General features: G+C 28.2%; 1 long non-coding RNA gene across 1 annotated transcript; it reads right to left on the minus strand.

The window, feature by feature from the left end:
* Window positions 1–17,877: 17,877 nt before the first annotated feature.
* LOC149515323 (uncharacterized) lies at window positions 17,878–19,089 on the minus strand. The gene is made up of 2 exons (XR_016326863.1): window positions 18,749–19,089; window positions 17,878–18,160 (listed from the first exon to the last, which is right to left on the minus strand). It is a non-coding gene; the product is annotated as an uncharacterized LOC149515323 (long non-coding RNA).
* Window positions 19,090–22,079: the final 2,990 nt, after the last annotated feature.

A 22,079-nucleotide genomic window follows, 5' to 3' on the forward strand; every position in this document is an offset into this window, starting at 1 on the left:
GGAAGCTAGAACAAGCCATGGCAATGGAAGAACTTCAACAAAATTTCAATTCAATTTTGAGACTTAAGGGAGTATCTCTTTTCCTTTTCGTGCTTTTATGCTTTATTTTCACATATTAAGGACAATGTGCTATTTAAGTATAGGGGAAAGAAAATTTGTGCTAAATTTTTTCAAATATTTTTGTTTTGAGCTTAAATTTTCATGTTTAAAATTAGAATATTACTTATTTTATTTTCTCATAATTCAAATATAGTAACTTTGATTGACTTTAAACATAACTTTTTAGAAAAGATTGAGCATAGTAAAGGCATGAAATGAGTTCTTGAATTTGTTTCTTTTTACTTACAATATTTTCATTTTCTTAAGCACTGAATCTTGATCATTAAGATGTAAGCATGTTTAGTTGAAATTTATGTAGATGTGAAGTTGCATTGATCTTTAAAGTTATATGCATATTTTAGAATTTGTTTAAGCATCTATGGATGTGAAATCATATAACACATTTAACTAGGGAGATGATTTAGGGCATCTTTGGATCGTTTGAGCTTTTCAAGCTAACCTTATATATATTTATCCATGGTCAGACCTTTTGAGCCTAATGTATATATTCCCTTTCTTTGTTTTCACCCAATGATTAAACCACCCTTTGATTTATTATCTTTATCTTTCTACCTTATCCTATGTGCATATAGATCAATCAAGGTAAATATGAAAGCTATGTTACATTAGGAAGGAAGGGTGGAGTTAAGTTGAAAAGAAAAGATTGTGCAAATTCTATTTTTAAGCGAAAAGAAAAGAAAAAAATGTAAAAGTTGAAAATAGCTTTTCAAAGAAAAAAAACATGGTGAAAATACAAAAAGCAACAAGTAATTCATGTAAAATCAATAAGAAGTTACTATTTGAAAAGAAAAAAAAAGAATTTAAGTTTGCGAGTGTTACATTCTCTTGGAAGCTCTCTCATTAAAAGTGTAAATCCTATGTAATGCATGTATGGGGTTTATGAGCTTAAATTTTCCTTATTCTTATCTTAACCCTAGCTTGACATTACAAGCTTAATAAAGACCTATTGAACTTTGGTTAAGTTGTGGCTATATTAGTGGAGAGAGTATGTAAAAAGCAAACTTTTGAAATTTGTGCATGCTTTAAGGAGATTTGTTCATTTCATGTTTGCATAACTTTAGTTGAATATCTTGCATGGATTTGAGAGAAATTATTCACACACACATGAAAATTTGTGATTGGAATGCAAGTTTATTCTTGAATGACTTTTATGTTTGATCTATACTTATGATTTTCTTTTAAGATATACTCATTATCCAATTTCTGAGGACCTCATGAGAATCTAAAATTGGGAATGTGTGTTTTGATTTCTAGCATGTTATTTTCTACTCTAGCTTAGTTTTATTTTACTTGAGGACAAGCAAAAGTTCAAGTTTGGGGGTTTGATAGTTTTATAAAATATAGTTATTTAGGCTTTTTTTAGTACTTTATTGGTCAATTCTTGCTTGGTTCTTAGCCAAATAATGTTCGTTTTACTCATAAATGGTTGAATTTTTTTTTAGGTTTCTTGAAGAAAAGAATGAATATTGGTAAATCTGTGTTTCTTGAAGATTTTTGGATGATTCTTGATGGATAATATGGAATCTTGGAATGTTCTTGTTATGTTCTTGTGTTCCTTGAAAATCTTAGAGTTAAAAAATGAAAAAAAAATTCAAGATTGGTTTTGTGAAGTTTAATAGAGTGAAATTGATGCAATCTTGAAGATAAATGAAAAAAATTCAAGATTCAAGTTGATAATTTCGACAATGAATGAGGATAGAATTGTAATTTCAAGTGAATGCAAGTCCAAGGTAGCTTATGTATGTGCACATGATTGGGATTACTAATGAATGACATAGCATGAAGTATTTTCTTATTAGTTAAAAAAATGACATGGATGATAATGCTGCATTATGGGTTAGCAATTTTATTCAGTTTTTTTACTTGGATTTGGAATTCCTATTCTTAGTAGGATTTGTTATTCCTAATTCTACTTGGAGTAAGATTTGCATGAAGCTATAAAAAGAGCATAGGATAGGCAACATTAAGGAATAGTTCTATATGAAGTGAAGTTTTAGTTTTCTCTAAGAATTCAAGTCAAGCCATGGACTAGAAGAAAAGTTCAAATTGAAGCATTTAGAAGCAAGCTTCTAGAAGTTTTTACACCATAGATGAATGCACTTTTTTTGGTATTAAGATTTGGTTTTAAGCTTTCTTTTATGCATGATTTAAGTTGCTACATGATGGATATGATCTAGAATACAAGAATGGTCTATAAGCTTTTCTTTCTAAAGAATTTTAATTGAATTCAACTACAATAAGCATTGTTGAATTCCAGAAACCAAGTTCAACTAAAACACAAAGGCTACATTTGGAGTTCTATTTTTGGCCAAATATCCTAGGGTTTTTGCGCTTATAAATATTTTGTTAAGTCGTAGAAAATGGTGTATAAGGGTTGGGGTGACAGACCAATCTTTAAGTTTTACTGTTTTAAGTTTTCTTTAGCATTCAAACTTTTAGTTTTAAAGTTCTTGTTCTTTTAGTTTTCTGCTCTTTCAATTTGGTTTATACACATTACTTTTTTAGTTTTAATGCAATTAAATTATGGTTGTAAAGCTTTCTTTCTATTCAGTTTTTGTTAGTTTCATGCAAATTGGTTTAAAGATTGATTTTGCAATTGTTTTGGATCTTGATCTATATGATTTACGGTTCTTGGTTTAAATCTTGGTTATTTGGTGTGGTTCATGTACTATTTTGAGATTGTTTATTCAATTGTAGTTTAAATCTTGTTTTAAGCTTTCGGTTTAGACAATTAGTGTTAGGGTTACATTTGGTTTTAGATATATATTGCATGTTAGGGTTTTACTAGGTCTAATTAAAATTAATTCATTGCATGATTCATTTGGTTTACTTGTTTTAATTGTTCAAAACAATTTCTATTTTATTTTTAAGGTGATTTTGAGTTTAATCTGTGCATCTTTAAATTTTATTCACACTCAATTATTGTAGTTTAGGGTTTACTTAATTTGGTTTGGGGTTTTTACATTAGGATTTGCATGTTTACATGAAATTACGATTCATTAGGTTTGATTTATCAATATAAGTTTGATTTCAATTATGCTTTGTTTTCTTTAGATTCAGTTGCATGCTTTTAGATCAATTTGAGTTAAATGCAATTTATTACATGATTTAAAAACGAATTAAGGTTTAGGTTTTGTTGATTTGCATGATTTGCATGTCAATAACATGAGTTCATATTCGATTTTTCATAATTGCTTCATAATTGCTTTTGATTTTAGTTTATTAGTTTAGTATTGCATGTTTATTTGTTTATTTGATTTAGGTTTATGCTTACCAAGGTTACATAATCTTTGGATTATTGCATATTTGATTTATATAGTTTCAGTTTGTGTTTTATTGCTTTCTATTACATGTTTACATGTTTAATTATATTTGATTCATGTCATTAGGGTTAATTAGTTTATAGTTTTAATTAATTGCATTATAATTGGTTTTACTTATAGTTTCATAATCTTTGGATTATTGCATATTTGATTTATATAGTTTTAGTTTGTGTTTTATTGCTTTTTATTACATGTTTACATGCTTAATTATATTCAATTCATGTCATAAGGGTTAACTGCATTATAATTGGTTTTATTTAGTTTATGTTTGGTTAATTTATGCTAATTTGATTTAGGGTTTATCTTATTCTTATTATTTGATTTCAGTTTTGGTTAGTTTTAGTTATTTGAATCTTGTTTAATTTAATTTGTTTGGTTCATATTAATGTTGCATGTTTTAGGGTTTAAATGCATTATTAAATTATGTTTTGAATATCTTATTGAATTTTCCAAGTATAAGCTAGTATGATATAATTTTGGTACTTGTTATTCTCCATATAACAATATCTGTGAAAACGATACTCTACTTATCATTATATTACTTGTATGATTCTATGCACTTGCACATCGCCTTACACACATCCTTTCACTATACCTCTATCCCATGATTGCCAAGTGAAAGTGTTTGGTATTGGATACCAAGGGGATTGGTATTAGTGCAAAAAGGACATTATTGGTAATATGCCCTAAGACCAATTAGATTGGCTATGGGATGCATGTCATATTATGTATTTATATTATTATCAAAAGCATTCTTTATTTATGAGATTGTGCGCACATAATTAATATTACTTCTTATTAATAAAGTCCTTGGAATAAATCTGCTTTGTAAGGAAATTACAATGAAATTGTAATTATGAGATCATCATTGCATTCAAGCATTTTTTTCTAAATTATTCCTAGTCGATGCTTTGTCAAGAAAAGATATTGATAAAAGTTGTTAAGGGCTACACATAGTTATGCTCTTGCTTATGAAACAAGTAACATATCTCAAATATTTAAGTTTGGTTAAACTTGAACTAATATATGGGTGCTTGTTACAAGAACAAGTTCACTAAACATGACCTGATATGAGAACGTTATATGGTAGTTCACATAATATCTATAACTATATTCTTATGTGATGGTTGTGTAAATAATCCTTTGACTTGAGATTACTTATGATCTTATATGAGGAATATTATACTTTGACTTTACTTATAGTTCTAACCAAGAATGCTCTAGTCAAGTATTATTGGGCATAACATGAGGCATATGCAGATGCATAAAGTAATAAAGATAGGATTCATCACATTATGTGATCAATAGAGTATCTCAATTAATTTTAATTAAATTAACTCAAGAAATCTTAGGTCAAAGTGAAATAAGAGTTAGAATTATTCTAATAGCTTATTTGTGAGTTAATATTAAGGACAAGACTTAACATGATTAAACAAACATTGAATAGACACTGAATCATGCTCAATATTCAAACCAATATGCTTAATGATTAAAGAATATTAATTATAAATTAAAACCATTCATAGACAGGTTGTCAAGCTATATTTACTTTTTTTTAACAATTAAAGGTCATGATAATGTAGCTAGCATTGATCATGATAATGTAGCTAGCATTGATCATGATCTATAAACATAAGATTGGCTAATTAGAGAATTAGTGATAAAATCAAATAATTTGTTTTATCCATAGCTGAATAGTAAGGCGTACAACACTTATATTTTTTTGCTAACATGTTAAAAAACCTAACGAGTCACACTCAATAAGATAATTGTGAAAGATTAAAATTGAGAGAAATAAAGTTGAACTTAATTTGATTTTGGTAAGACTAAAAGATAAAAGAAATAAAAACAAGAGAATGAGAGAGAGAGAGAGAGAGAAAGAGAGAGAGACTTTCCTTATTTAAAGCTTTCGGTCAAACATGGGATATTTTTGAAAATATACAAGTCTTGTATTAACCTAATGTGGCTGAACATCCGGCTTTAAAAGGAGCATTAGCCACTCCTCTCTTGTGTAATACAAGGCATATTAGATGCAAAAATAGGCTAAAAGCAAAAACTTGAGAGAAAATAAGAGGTTTTATAAACACTCACTAGTTATAGTGTGGCTTGTGTACTTTCTTACCTTAGAGAAGGTTATTTCGAAAGTTTGTATGGATCATCATTAGAGGTTGCACATTTGGGTAGCTTTGTGTCTTGGGAAATAACATGAAAGATTACCACCTTGAAGCAAAATAGTTTTGGCACAACAAGTAAACACTTATAGCCAAAACCCATATATATTTACATGTGTTGTATGTTTGTATGATCTTCTAAATTGATCTTAGTTTTAAAGAATTAAAATTTTTAAAATTCTATTGCTTTAACTCTATATATTGATGCATAATTCCCTTCATATTTGCTATATTAAAGTGTAGACCTAGAATTTAATATTTGCAAATTTGAATTTATGTTTTTTTGTTTACTTGTGGTTTATTGTGTTCTTTAATTTTCTTGCATTCCTTTCATGAATTTTTATTGTTTACATGTTAGATTTGTTTTGGCACAACAAGTAAACACTTATAGCCAAAACCCATATATATTTACATGTGTTGTATGTTTGTATGATCTTCTAAATTGATCTTAGTTTTAAAGAATTAAAATTTTTAAAATTCTATTGCTTTAACTCTATATATTGATGCATAATTCCCTTCATATTTGCTATATTAAAGTGTAGACCTAGAATTTAATATTTGCAAATTTGAATTTATGTTTTTTGTTTACTTGTGGTTTATTGTGTTCTTTAATTTTCTTGCATTCCTTTCATGAATTTTTATTGTTTACATGTTAGATTTGTTTTACATTCAAGATGCATTTAATTTCGAACATGTAGCTTAAATCTTTTAAATTCCAGCATGTTCATCAATTTTCAATCCTAAGTTTTGATTTTACTTACATTTAATCTCATTCCATTTTGTGTTTTTGCACTTTAAGTCAAGTTCATATTCTATTTTTGCTCTTTTCATGCATTCAATTTCAAGTTTTAATGGTTAGGGTTTAAATTCATGTTTATTGTTATTTGTTGTTCGCATTAACATGCCTTGCTTGTTAGTTGTTTTTTATGTTTACCTGCATTTACATTACTTGTTTAGCTTAGGAGTAGTGTAATTCATTTTCTTGATATTTGATCTAACTAAATGTAATTAAAGTATATTGATAACTTTTAATTAGTCTAGACTTCCCAAATGATCAGTCTTCATGGGACAATAATCTACTCATCATTTTTATTACTTGAATAGTTTGTACACTTGCAGCCTCGTTTGTCTCACCTTTGTCATTCCTTATGTCCCTAGCTTTCTTGATTTTCGCTATGTAACCTCTTTTCTAATAAATGATAAGGTCTAGTTTAGCATTATTATTGCAATCAAAAAAAATTTGAGTTAAAAAATGTGTTTAAAAAATTTGATACGAAAAGTAAAGTTAAAAATTTTAAGTGTTTGGTATTGCTATGAAAAATATTGAAAGCAATTAAAATTTTTAAAAGAATATTATTAAATAATAAAATATTATAAATATAAGATAATATAATGATTTTTTACTTTAAAAGTATTTTTTTCACTGAAAAAGAAGTTCTTGAGTACTTTTTTAGTTTGGATAGCCAAACTAAAATTGAAATTTGAAAATTTTTTTATTTAGCATTAAGTTGCATAAAAATAACTTTTGAATACAAAAACTATTAAAAAATAAATAAGAAAATAGAAATAATAGAAAAGAATTTTGGTTTTGAAGCGTTAAAAATATTTTTTTAAAGTAATTATACCTGTAGGATACAATTAAGCATCAAACTCTTCAATCAGAAGTAATGAAAATAGTTATACTAAAAGATTTATGTATAATGAATGAACAGACATAAACTTCTATTCAAATGATTATGAACTTTTATATAATCATGACCTTTAAGAATAATAATCTATTTATATTTAAATAGTTATGATCATTTGTCATATGATAATTATTTTTATTCAAACATAATAATTTAAAATATGAATACAAGTAATACAAAAATTAATTTTATTCATCAATAATTAAATCTTTTTATTCAATGTGGGATGTACCACATTCTAAACTACCGATAATCCCCCACTGGTTTGGAATGTTGATGCTTAATCATTAACATTTCACATAAATAAATATTATGAATACAAAAAGATATCTTTTGATTTAAACCTTTAATTAGCATATATATCTTAGAATTCTAACGAAGTTGATGGTGTCTCTAGATTAAACTTCAACTCTTAGTGTTAGAATTAAAGATAGAACACATATAATACTTATTTATTCTTTTATCAGAGGTTTATAATAGCTTTAATACTATTATTGTCATGTATTTATCATATTTATAAATATTTGCAAAAAAGACCCTAATTCTTTTTGTTGAAGCGACACCACTTCTATATTTGTATAGATAAAGTTTCCATTCTATCTCCGTTGCTTTAGACATTTTAAATAAAATTCCATTAAGAATATAAAAACTCATCTTTCATATGCAATAGATCACACTAGTTTCTAAAATTTAAATGGGTTTTACTACTATTTAACAGACACATAACAATAACTTGTTTTTATCTATTAAACTTTGCAATTAGACTTTACTAATACAAAGTTGAGTTCCCATTATTGGTGTCTAATAGTAACGATTTAAACCCATTTTACTTGTAGTACTACTAACCAAATATCTTGTAATTCAATTTTTTTTATGGTAATTACTCTTACTTGAGATTAAATCTCTATCATAATCACTTCAGGCTAATATATCTAAAATTTTCATTTTGTATGTCATTTATATGCTCTAGACATTGTTGCCTCATTCTTGTTATTTTAAGAAATAGTTGGTATTGATTGTAACCACAACTTTATACTCATAAATTTCAACTATTCTATTTTCATGCTTTTATACTTCTAATATAATTGGATAAACTCAATAAATCTACCAAACCATTTTAGTCTTTTTAGGATATGAAAGGACTTTTTTTTATTATTTTACTTTAATAAGTATACTAAAATTATTAGCTTCTATAATTTGCTCATAAAATTATACTAAAATCTTACAATATTATAATGGGAAATATTTTTTTAATTTATTTTGATTCTTTTCACCTCCACCATGTGCAAATATGCATTCTTTTATTAAAGAATGTCTCATTCAATTAGATATCATATATACTTAATCAAGTTGCCATTTCCTTTATCTTTTCACTGGCTAGTGGTTTTTTTTTTTTTAAGTAAGAAGCCTCCAAATCCACCCCCTCTTAGTGAAAGACAACTAGCAAATATTCTATATCTTAATATTTTCTTTTCATAAAAGTTTTAAAACTTCTATATTTTAACTCAATATGAGAGTATACATCAATAAGTATGATATCAAACATAATCATCCTCAAAATTATATCTTTTTAGTAAACTCATGCTTTCTATAGTTTCCTTTTGAGATTTTCATACCAACTCATGGGTACTTATAAAATTATTTTATCATGGACACTAAAGTCATATCCACCATGGTTCATATCATTAAGAGCAACCATAATTTCATGTATAACATCAATATACTATATACAAAGTTTGTGTCCAAATTATCAAATACATAAAACTTTCCACCCAACAAATAGAAAGAATTTTAACTAGTTATGAAGAGTTATATAACTTCTCCACTTGAATTGAAGTTATCTTCAATAACATATTTATTTCTTGTTGAAACAATATTATATAAATTAAATAATATGAATCATGCATTATTCTCTTGTCCATAAAATGCAATCATGGAATATGAACCATAAAATATGATTTTATGATAAGAACACATATACTTACTTATTCTTCAAAAGATTTATAAATTCATAATTTCTTTTATGCCTTAAAGTAATTCTTGAGAATTTATCATTTGGATTTCATAACCATAGTCTTAACAAAATATAATAAGGCAATAAAAGATTCATAACCAAAGCTAGCAAGTACTCAATATCCATTTTATGCTCATGACTATTCAATGCCATGATAAAAAAAATCCATAATTAACATACCATGAAATCATGAATCATAAATTAAATAATTTAATTCAAAATCAAAATATTAAAAAATATAGTTAATAAGGAAAGCAAAATTCAATAAGGCTCAAAGGTCTGTTATGATTTATTAATAATAAATTATTTTAGTAAAATATAAAAACTAGAAAGATAATAACAAAAAACTTATCTTTTGTTTAATATTTATTTCACCAAGAAACCATTTGGGCAATTGAAGCTCTCTATGCATATTTCAAAAGGTCGATTTTATCAAATTTGCCAATTTCTTTCCTTGCATCTTGCTCATACAAAATATAAATTTCTCATAATTACCTTTAAATTGTTTGAAAAAATAAATAAGAGAATAAAAATAATAAAAAAGAATTTCGACTTTGAGGGATGAAAAATATTTTCTTAAAGGCAATTATGCCTCTATGATATAACAAAGTCTCAAACTTTTCAGTGAAAACAATTATATTGAAATATCTATTTATAATGAATGAACAGACATAAGTTTCTATTCAAATATTTATAACATTTTATTTAACCATGATATTTATTAATAATATCAATTTATATTCAAATAGTTATGACCATTTAATATATGATAATTATTTCTATTCAAACATAATTATTTAAAATATGAATAAAATTAATACAAAAATTAATTTTATTTATCAATAATTAAATCTTTCTATTAAATGTTGAAGGCACTATATTTTAAACTACCAACAGGAACTATATTTAACAGTAAGCATGAATCTCCTATGATTCTACCAAGCATTACACTATTTGTTTTACTTTTTTTCTTTTTAAAGGCTCTTATTCTTGTATATCTCTTGGAGAAGATGAAAAACAATGCTAGGCCTCTCTATCCATAGGTCCTCTATATTCAATTTAACATTTTCATTTTTTGCCATTAGTTAGTAGTATTCATCATTTACTCTATTTTGTCTAATTTCGGCATGCATTCAGCAGGTACTCACGATGGATGGTAATGGATTACTTCATCCTCGAGGCTAGTCTTTACTCTATTAACTCCCCTTATCACCTTCACTTACAACATCACCAACGCTATTGAAACCCAAATATAAGCTATATATATAATATAATATAACCCTCAGTTTTACCTTCTTTTTTTTTTTATCATTTTCAGTTTTTCACTTTCTCCATTTTGTATTGCGATGATGTGTAAACTATACTTTAAGGCCCGTTGTCTAATAAAACATCATTCACAACTTGCAATTCTCAGTTACCAGCATTATTTAGGAATTGGTGCTATATGTTCATCTTTAACAAATCATTTAAGCTACAATTTTTCATTGGCCAACTCTTGGTTTGGCCTCTTATCTAGGTGTTCTTGCTAATCTCCCAACCATTGATATTGGAAAAAACGTGATTTTACATTAACTATTATTCTATATACTATTATAGAGTATGTTATTAGTGAGATATGTATCAATATATATAGGTTTGTGTGTTTGCATATATCTATAACAAAAGATTAAAGTTGTCCTCAATTGATTCACCTTGTAGAATTTAAGTTTTTGGAGAATTAATTAAAAGACATGTTCGTTTAAGGAAATTGGATTGTTTAGTTGATCTAGAGGGCTGATCAAGTCTTATTAATGTATTAAGTAGGGGAATAGTTGAGAGTTTCGGATGGTTAAAGGGATTTTTAGGATCTAATCATAGGGCTTAACTATTTCTACAGCCATCAATCACAACTACTTTGAAAGGATCAAGGTTGAAATAGCCATTCTGCTAATTATTTTCACATCAATTGATCGAATTCCTTATCTTTCCGTTAAATGCTAATAATCTTTTGTTTCTTCCAAAGATCATAAGTTCATTTAGCTTTCTTTCAAAGATCTGAACCATTTTTTTTTTGTTAGTAATGGATGTTTTAAGTTTGTGACCTTTTTCTTTTTCATATTTGGATAGCATGAAGTTTGTATTTTGTAATTAAATATGATAACAAATATTTTATTTTTCAATAAACTAATTTGATATCTCATCATTGTTGAAAATAAAATTAATTAATATAAATATTCAAATACTTTGAATAATATAAATCAATAGTTTACTTTTGACAATAGTGTCAAAATTATCGAATAAAAATTTAATAATCATTTAATTTTTAATATTTTATTATAATCAATTAAGCTTTAAATTTTTTATTTCAGATCAGTGGATCCCTTAAATATTTATTTTCACCTCAATTGAGTCATCGATTAAACAAAAATAAATGTTGACGGTTAATCAATTTTTATTTAATAAGAATTCAATTGATAAAAATAATTATTTAAAGATTTAATTGACTACAACAAAATAACAAAAACTTAAAAAATTATTGAATTTTTATTCCAATTTTTAAAAAAAACTTTTAGCCTTTATTTTTATCATTTTTTAATCTTTAGACATGTAACATTATCATTGTTTCAAAACAATTATAAATGCAAATTATATCCTTATCATACTCTCGCAACAAATTATGGGTATTTACCTAGTATACATAAAGCCACTGCCAATTTATTGATTTTTCAGCTGCATCATGTTGATGGTCTTAATCTTGGGGTGAAAAAATTTCTTGATGCTGAAGAAAGCAAAGCCAAGGACGTTATTACTTAAAAGAGACAGATTAAGGCTAGGGTGGGCAACCCAACCCGTCCCTAGCAGGTTCCGACCCGATGGGCTCAGGTTTTTTTTTTTTTTAAATTAAGTTTCGGGTCAGGTCGGATTCGAGTTTTAGACAAATCCAACTCGATCTGATATAATATAAAATTAATTTTTTATTTATATATATTTATATAATTATATATTTAAATATTTATATTTTAAAAAATAATATTTTATATTTAAAAAATAATATTTTATTAATTTCAAGTTGGGTCAGGTCTGGTACAATTTATACACTATCAGGTCGGGTCAGGTTCGGGTGTGAAAAAATTAAAAAAAATTTGGATCGGGGTCAGGTTTGGTGGATACGAAGTCGGGTCGAGACGAGCAAAAACCCGCCTTGACCCAACCTATTGCCAACCCTAATCAAGCCTCATCTAGGGTGCTTTAAGACGTTATAAAATTTTCAATTTTTTTTCTTATTTTCCTTGCTTAGTCCAAGCATAAGTAGATATGTAATGCATTAAAAAAAAATGAAAGTTTTTATCATATTATACAAGTCCTAAAACTTAACTACTAGATATAAATTTTAGAATCATCACTAATAATTTTATTTATGTATAATTGATCACTTAACTGTATTTAACCTATGTTACAAAAATCTTAAACATGACTCAAATTCTTTAAAAATAGATTTTTCTATAAAATTAAGTTAAGTTCAAGAGTATAATTACGTGTAAAAAAAATTATTACAACCTTATAATGTCCATCTAAAAGATAATACCTGATAATTCTCATTTTATCTCTTAAGCTTACCAAATAATTTACATATTGAAAATTATTCTTAAATTACTCTAGTTTTTAACATAAATTTAAGAATATTTTTTCATTTCATGAGTATTTAAGAAAACTTTTGTCTCTCTTGAAGAGGTCCATAGACAAATTTTTTGGTTTTTCCCTAAAAACCTTTTTTTATACAAGAAAAAAAGAATTTAAATTCATACTTTTAATATTACAAAGTTTTCTTAAATTACTTCAATATTTTGACATCAATTTAAAAATATTTCCTCACCTAAAAACTTATATAGAAAAAGCTATTATAATTTTTTATAATTTCATCATCAAAAAATTTAAAATTTTATGCAAGATACAAGTTAAGTATGATCCTTCTTTTTTTTTAAAAAAAAAAAAAAACTAATAAAATCCTCCAATCTTTTTGGTAAGATTTTTTTCTAAAAAAAGGTTATTATAAAACCCTTCAATATCTTTTTATTCTTGAAAACTTATTATAAAACCCTTTAATCTTTTAGCAAGATTTTATTTTTAAAAACTTATTTTAAAACCCTCATATATTTTGATAAAATTTAATTTTTTTCAAATTAATACTTAAAAATTGAATTTTTAAATCAATCCTCTAATATGTTAATAAAATTTATAAATTTTAATTTTTTAAAAGAAAAAACTTACTTTAAAGCTCATTTTAATCTAAATAAATCAAAGAAATAAAATAGATAATATGAAAAGAGCAAAAGAAAGAAAAAAATACAAAAAATTAGATGACTCAACTAAACGGCTCGGCTTAGTCAAAGGTTAAAAAAGCTTAGGTCAATGGCTCGATTCAACTGCAGTTCAGCTTGACTCGCTGTTTGAAACTAGATCGGTTCAAAAGTTGGAGACGCGAGTCATGATCGGGTCAAGTTTCCTCCGAGTTGACGCGCAAACCTTGAAACCAATTACTGTCATTACAAAATATGATGCCGTTTTGGTTATGTATAAAACCCTCCTTTTTAGAATTATCTTTCTTGTTTTCAATTAGCTCTCTCGCTTTACCCCAAATTTCTTTGCCTCTCTCTCTAAAAACCCAAAAACAAATGATCGAAAAAAATCAAGACCACCTAGTTGTCGTCAAGCTTTTTAGATTTTGGCAGTTGTCCACAGTGTTGTTAAACGCAAGTCGCCGCCGACTGCTACTCGTCGGCGTCGATTCGTTTCCAAATGTTTTCACCTAAATATTTTTTTTGCCCCCTTCTATCTTTTTCGACCTTTGTTTTCCCTGAAAATCAATGAATCTTCCTATATTAAAAGCCTTATCTCACAACTTCAAACCAAAATTATTCCCTTCCCACAGCTCCAAATCAACTAAAATTCTAGTTTGTTATTCCCCTTTTTCTTCTCTCTATTTTCCCCAAAAGAGAACCTCAATAGTCTAAACCAGAACCACCATCACCCACTGCCAGAAACTTACCCACTATCATTCGAACACTTTCTAGACCCTAAAATATTTCCCATTTTCTCCTAACTAACCTAGTAACCAAATAAAAAAAAAAAGCCTTTAAAACCCGACAAAAGTAAAACCCTAAGGAACAATCCCCACTAGCAGAAAACTTTTTTTAGAATTTTGCTTTTTATTTTTATTAATGTTGTGTTTATTGCGGATGCTTTGTTATTTGTTGCTGACTGTGTGTACTGGACTTTTTGGTTGTGTACTTTCTAGATTCAGGCTGATTGGGTTTGCTGGAATTCTTGTGTTTGATGCTTGTGGGTATTCTGTATTGTCTTTGAATGCTGCTTCTGATTCTGGTTTCTGATTGTTTGAGGGTGGTGGTATATGGCAGGGACTGATGGTTATAGGGCTCTGAGTCGACCAGAGATTTCAATTGAATTATTGGGTTTTTGGAAAAATCCTTTACAACAATCGCTTTTGACTCAACCCTTATCTTCAGATGACAATCAATCCGTATCACATTCAAATTCCTCCTTTTATTTTTTAAATTTTTTGCATTTATTTGACTTTTTCCTTAAAATAATAACAATAAACTAAAATAAAATAATAATAAATAAGACAAATAAATAAGAAAGATTAAAAAAAAAAAATCCTTGATTTGAGTCCCAAACCAAGCCAACGCCCAAAGGACCAATTAAGGTCCAAAAATAACAAATTGAATTAAAGCTTAAATTTAATAATTTTATTAAGGAACCAAAAATAAACTTTGGAGCTTGAGCAATATCGGGTAAAATGGGCATCTATCGTGCTTTTATTCAACCAAGCCTAATGGCCTCATGTAATAACATAAGGCACCATTAAACTACCACCCCTAACTTTCATATTCAACTAGACATTAACCTTTGGTATCTTGCATGAATGGTAGGATACAAATGTTTTATCATGAAATGTTACATTATTAAACTAAGTAAATATAATAAGAAAATAATATAATGGTTTGTTACATATAATAGAAAATTAATATAATGGTTTATTACGCAACAACAATTTGTCATGAATTAAAAATGTAGTCATTAATTGTTTAGACAATTCTTAAAGATTAGCATGTTAGTATTCATGATATCATTTAAATTAGTGACATAGGGTAAAGCTATATACAACTATTATACATGTATTTTATGTATAAGTTTCATAAAAGAAGTCATGTAAACCCTTATTTGCAAAAAGAAAAATTCCATATCAGACAATGAGTATTAAATTTTTTGTATAAAATATGCATGAAAGCTTTATCTTTTTTTTTTTTTTTTGGTACATGTTGGTAATAGACTTACAATGAAAGGTACTTCAAATTAGAGACTTTTAAAATTAAGTTTTAAGCTTTTAATTAAAAGACTTAGAATTTAATTATGAAATACACTAAGGTCATGTTTGGTTCACAAAATTATGATAAGATGATATTACAAATAGGATTAAATTAAATAATATCATCCTATTTTGTGTTTGATGTATACAAGGTTTATGATAGAATAATTTATTTATTTATAAAAATTATTCTTCCTCAAAGTTTATATAATTTAAATTATTGATGTAGTTTTCAACAGTATAATTGGATATGGAAGTTTAATCCTATGGATTAAAAATAATCCTCTTCACTTGGAGAGGATTCAATAATTCTATGTCAAGAGGATATTAATCCTCTTTACAATTCTTATTCTTCTCCTTAGATACAAATCAAACTAATATAGGATAATTATCATCATGTCCTATCAATAATTCTATATATCAAACATGACCTAAAGAGAGTAAATAAATTATTAAGAAAGAGTGACTAAAGCGAAAAACTAAATAAAAGATTAGGTCGTTAAATAATTAGTGTGTTCTCAAATCATAATCTAAAAGTAGGGATATTCTAAAGCTAGGGATAAAAAGAATCCTAAATAATAAAAAGAAGAATAAGATATTGATTATTAATATCTTAAACAACGAGCCTTCATTAATAATAAAGAAAGTAATAAGACTCATTATTAAGTAACAGTCAAATGATACAATGGTTGAGAAAGCCAAGGAAGCCGTAGAAAAGGCAAAACGTGGGATAGAATATGCAACAGAGACACTAAGGAAGGAAAAGATGCTACTGTGGACAAGATAAAAGAGTACATAGATTATATTACTAGAAAGGTGAAGGAAAGTAAGGATACTACTATTAGTAAGCTTGGGGAGTTAAAAGACTCGGTTGTTGATGTTGCTAGAAGAGCTATGGATTTTCTTATTATAAAGATAGAAGAAAAAAAGCACAAGGTATCAAAGATTGCAGAGAAAACCAATGTGATTAATCTTATTTATTCCAAATTTTTTCTTTTGTTTTCTTATTTCTAATATATACTCAAATAGTTGCTCAAAATATATAAGAAAAGTAAAGTGAAACAATGGAGTCAGCTAGATAGAAAACAGAAAAGATGAAGCTACAAAGTTAGAAGTATGAAGATTAAGCTGGAAGAAGGCTTTTGAAGTTAGATATAACTCTTAAGAGAATGTTCAATCACTACTAGTTAACTAATTTGTGCTATTTATTTTCTAAAAATATGATTTTAATTTCTATTTTGTATGTTAGGAGAAACAGAAACCTTCACTATTGCTATCTTAAACCTATTTACCAATGCTGACGTTTATAAAATATTGTAAAGAAATGTAACAAATATTGAAAGATTTGAGAGAGAATGAGAACACACATCTAGGTAACAATTTTTCCTATTATTGTGCATTAGATTGTTTTTCTATATCTTTATGTTGGTTTATGAATTTTAAGAGAATGTTCAATTACTGCTAATTGACTAATTTGTGTTGTTTATTTTCTAAATATATGATCTTAATTTCTATTTTCTATGCAGGTTTCACAATCACTATCTCAAACATGTTTAGCAATGCTAACACTTCTAAAATAATGTAGAGAAATGCAATTAAGATTGAATGATTTGAGTGAAAATGAAAACAATCAGAGGTAGGATTTCTCCTTTGCCTTCTATTAGGATCCTATTAGTTGCAGTTAATTGCTGATTGTTTGCAAACTGTGATACATTACTTAGCTTCAAACTGTTTCAAATGGCTTTTTGTTACTAAAGAAAACATTTGTTGAGAGCATTCAAAATTGAATATTGGTAATAACATCTCCACATATTCTTTTACAAATCAAAAATCAAATCAAACTCATGCAAAAATATCATGCATAAAAACAAACAAACAAATAATAAGGGGACAAACCAAAACAAAATAAATCCAAATCACATTCATACAACCAACTATTTGTGGCTAATTCTTTCCAAATGCATGCAAAGAAATTTATGCATACAAGCCAAACAATATAAAATAAAGTCTCACTTGAAAACCCGAACAAACCCAAAAAAAGAGATGAATTTACATTGGGAAAACAAACAAAACAAACGTACACAAAACATAGAGATAAGTATCATTTTTCATACCTAGATAGCTATTTAAATTCAAAGAAAGATCCAATACTTTTCGTAGAAGGGATCAAACTATTATTCTACAAATGCAGGAATATCAGCACATTATCAACCTTAATTTGAATATATATAAACCAAATAGGTTAATCAAATATCTTTCTCAATATTTTTAGATGCCTATACAACAACAAAGTGTACAAAAAGAAAAGATACACTCATGCCTCAAACAATTTTTAGTAGTAGAAAAATACATAATTTTATCTTAATACAAATAAATCATACTCTAATTTTTACCTCTTGGAGAAGGCCCATTTAGAAGTGACAATGATAATGCACCAATCTTCATTCTAATCTTGGTTCTGAGTTAAAGAAAATTCTCTAGCAAGGCAAGTAAGCATAAAAAAAAAAAAAAAGTCTATAAGCAATCAAGTATAAAAACAATAAAATTAATAACCAATAAACAATTGAGCATATAACCAATTAGATCCAAGTTCTTGCTACCATCACTTTTCCTGCTTTTTTAAAATCACAATGAATAAACAAATAAGAATATAAACATTAAAATTCATGGCGATAGAAGTAAAGACCTTTACCTAATTTAGTGTCAATCTCATACCAAATAAAAAAGCAAAAATGATGAATAAGTTTCAATTCTTATTAGTTTAGAGTGATAAGAATATAAACAATAAAATTCATAATGATACAGGCAACGTGATGGAGAGGTGAAGGATTAATCTAGCCTTTATTGTCACTATCTTTTTTCTCTTTCTCCTTCCCTTTTCTCTATTTTCACTTTTCAAGGTGTGAAGCCTATAGATCTAGAAGCTTGTGTTTTTTTTTTTTTTAAATAATAAAGACCCAGGTCCAAAATCAATTATAACTAAAAAAACTAAGTCAAGATCCATGATTTAATAATGAAATAATGAATAAAAAATAAACAAAAAAAAGAACAAGAAAGACACTAACTTGAAGCCTTAGGTCGAAGAGTAAAATAATGCAAATTCTATGATTGCAAGGCCATGGGTATTAGGCTTTCAATACCCACTTTATAATTTCTTCAAATTCCATCTCTAAAAAAGGGTTATGACAACCCCATTTCATCTTTTCATTGGTTGTCACTGGAATCCTTCTTATTTTCGTCTTTCCCTAACCTTCTTTCTTCTATTTCCCCTCTTTCCTTCCCTTTCTTTCTTCTTTCCCCTTGTGTGTTCTAATTTTACGGTTTCTAAAAGCTTCTCTTTTTCTCTGAATAATAGCCAATAAAACTCGAGAGACAACTAATGAAATTATAACAAACGTCATAAGGTTTAATAAACAGTGCGGTGAACAATGGGAATTGAAAGTCAACTTTAAATATATATATATATATATAAAATTACCCCTTAAATTTTTTTTAACATTGCTAATCTGTCCCTATAATAGATAATTGGGACATTTTTATTGTAGTTATAAATTATAGATATGGGCATTGTCATTTGACTTATACGATTAAGAACAGAATGCATACCAAGGCTTCTACATAGAGTGGGCTATTTTTCTTTGAAATTTTTCCTGGTAAGCTCATTGGGTTGCTAATGCTTCAAAATGAAGTAGGCATAAGCCGTAATTATTCATTTATTGTAACCTTGTGAATTGTTATCTCATTCCATGGACTATCTATGAAATCAAGAAGCAAGTGGATGTAGCTGTCAATATATTTAACGTTACATTTTATAATTCTTCTTCAACAATAAGATGATCCCTCTTTTTTACAGCATGTTAATGAATTCTGTAAAATTTTTCTTTAACTTATAGAATGTTTGAATAGTATCATAAATCAACTTGTTGAAATGCACTTGTTTTATTTTTTAATAAATTCAGGGACTTGAGAATAGAACAATGGAGTTACAAAATTTAAACTCAGCTTTATAAGCCCAAATTTTCATTGTATTTATCTTTTTCTTTTTTTAATGGGTAATAAGAAAAGAGTGGTTCTCAACCAAAGCCCTCCGCGTACATATTATCCAACCGAAGCCCTCCACTCGGACGTTGCTCCTCATAGCCTTCCTTCCTGCTTACGCTCTGCCTTGCTTGTTAGAGCGCGTCAGGCTGGAAGCCCCCTTGCAATTTCTTGTTTGCTCACGTATGCCTATGCCCTGTCCCTACTTTCTTTCCTTCCCAGCAGTGGATCACACTACTTTAGTCAACCATGTACACACGGTAGTTGCAGTTCCTTTCTTAACTCCACTATTATCAGTATCAGCCTTAGTCCTGAGACCTGTAGCTCCGTCATACGAACCATACGCCTTTATTGACGTTCACTCGGCGCTAGCCTCTTTTCTTTCCTTACCACCTGAACTTATAAGGTAAGGTAGAACAATGATCCCCCTAACTATCTTTCTTATTATCAATACAACGGAGACCACTTTTCTTGTAGCGGAATAGACGTCGCCTCTGCCCTGATCCTGATAGCCAGTCTGTACGTTGTGACGAGGAGAAGCAAGCCGGTAGCAACTACAAAACCGTTGCCGACCTTACCGAGCCCTTACCTGGATAAACTGAGATTAGCTGTTAGCTTTGATGCCACACCAATGCTTAAAATGCTGACCTGACTATAGGTGGTAATTTGTCCCTGACTGGAGCTGCTTTCTCGCTGCCCCCCTTTATTTTCTTGCCTTCTAACGACTCTAACTGAAACTTGGTAACCTTCCTTATTAGAAAGATATGAACACCTTATTGATCGAAGACTTGCTGCTTCCCTTATTTCTGACAAGGCGTATCAATTAAGCAAATCTGAGGCTTGCTGCTAGGTTTCCACGTCTTTTTCGCATAAAATGACCTTTCTTTCTGGACTTGACCTACCTTTAAAAAACGTGAGGTGTAACCCTAAGCTGCTTTTCGGGCGTAGCAGGCTAGGGGTTGGCATGACACAATTATTCCGTTCTGGTGTCAAAGCAGCGTGAGGGGAATATAAAAGAAGAAAACTTGCACTATTGAACGAAGACGAAAGGGGAAGGCTAGCTTTCGGTTGAACACCGAATCAGACAGAAGGACTGGCTGTGAAGCGAAAGATGCATGATAGCTTGTTTTCGGAAACAGAAAGAGCGTATACTTTGACATTTTGATTGATCTTATCATTAAAGACTTTATTAACTAATCTTTAGTAGGCCATTCTAACGTTCTTCAAACCAAAAGGCATTACCTTATAACAATACAGCCCTTTCTCAATTATAAAGGCTATTTTCTCCTCATCCTCCTTTAACATTCTGATTTGATTGTAGCTGAACTAAGCATCTATAAAGTTGAGCTGGCTATGCTCAACACTGTCATCCACCAATCAATCTATGCTAGGCAGACGAAAAATGTGTTTTGACTAAACTTTGTTGAGGTTGGTAAAGTTCACACACATTCACTATTTTTCATTATGCTTCTTTACCATTGTAGTAATCCAATCAGGGTAATGTGCTTCCTTGATAAAGCCTGTCTTGAGCAATTTGTCAACCTCTTCCTTTATTGCCTTTTACCTCTCTTGGGCAAAAATCCTCTTCTTTTGTTGGACTGGTTTTATGCTTCAATTAGTGTGTAGCCTATGGACTATTACCATAAGGTCTATGCTGGGCGTATCAGAAGGTGTCTATGTAAACAGGTCGACATTACTTTTTAAAAGTTGAATTAACTATTCCTTATGGTCGAGCTTTGCCTTAATTTGCATACATTTGTTAGGAATATTCTTTCAAAATGGCAAAGAGATAATATCCTCTACTAGTTATGGTTGATTATCATCAACCTTAACCCTTTGATCAATGATCTCTTTTTGCTCAAATAGTTCAGCACATTTCTTACAAAAAGGATAAATCCCATTATGACAGTTAGTTGATTTGTTAGTAACATAACACATAGTAGAAAAAAAGAGTTGATCAAAATGTATTATCATATTCTTTTAACTGGCATGAGAGCATAGTTCTATTGACATGTATATGCAGGTTTAAAAGCTTGACTTTCATAAATTTATTTAAAAAATCCAAAATCTTATAGTATTTTCCAGTATCGAGCTAAAAAGCTTAAAGAGGCTTAAAAACACTTTTTTTTCTCTTTGATTTCATGTTGCTTCTTACCTGAACTGTTTTGCTTTGCTTCTTCAATCTCTTTTATCTTTATTCTTACCACTTCAACATTTTGGGATTCTTCTACTCTGGTTGAATTGTCAATCTGCTTCCTAGTTTTACTTTTCATTATTGTCACATAAATTTGTCATACTGTGGATTGGTCACTTTTGACCTTTCCAATTCTCTTTGATGTAAAAAACTTTATCTTTAAA

Source organism: Durio zibethinus, chromosome 13 (genome assembly GCF_047325235.1).
Source record: "Durio zibethinus cultivar Kanyao isolate XHJ-2024 chromosome 13, ASM4732523v1, whole genome shotgun sequence".
Classification (NCBI taxonomy): domain Eukaryota; kingdom Viridiplantae; phylum Streptophyta; class Magnoliopsida; order Malvales; family Malvaceae; genus Durio; species Durio zibethinus.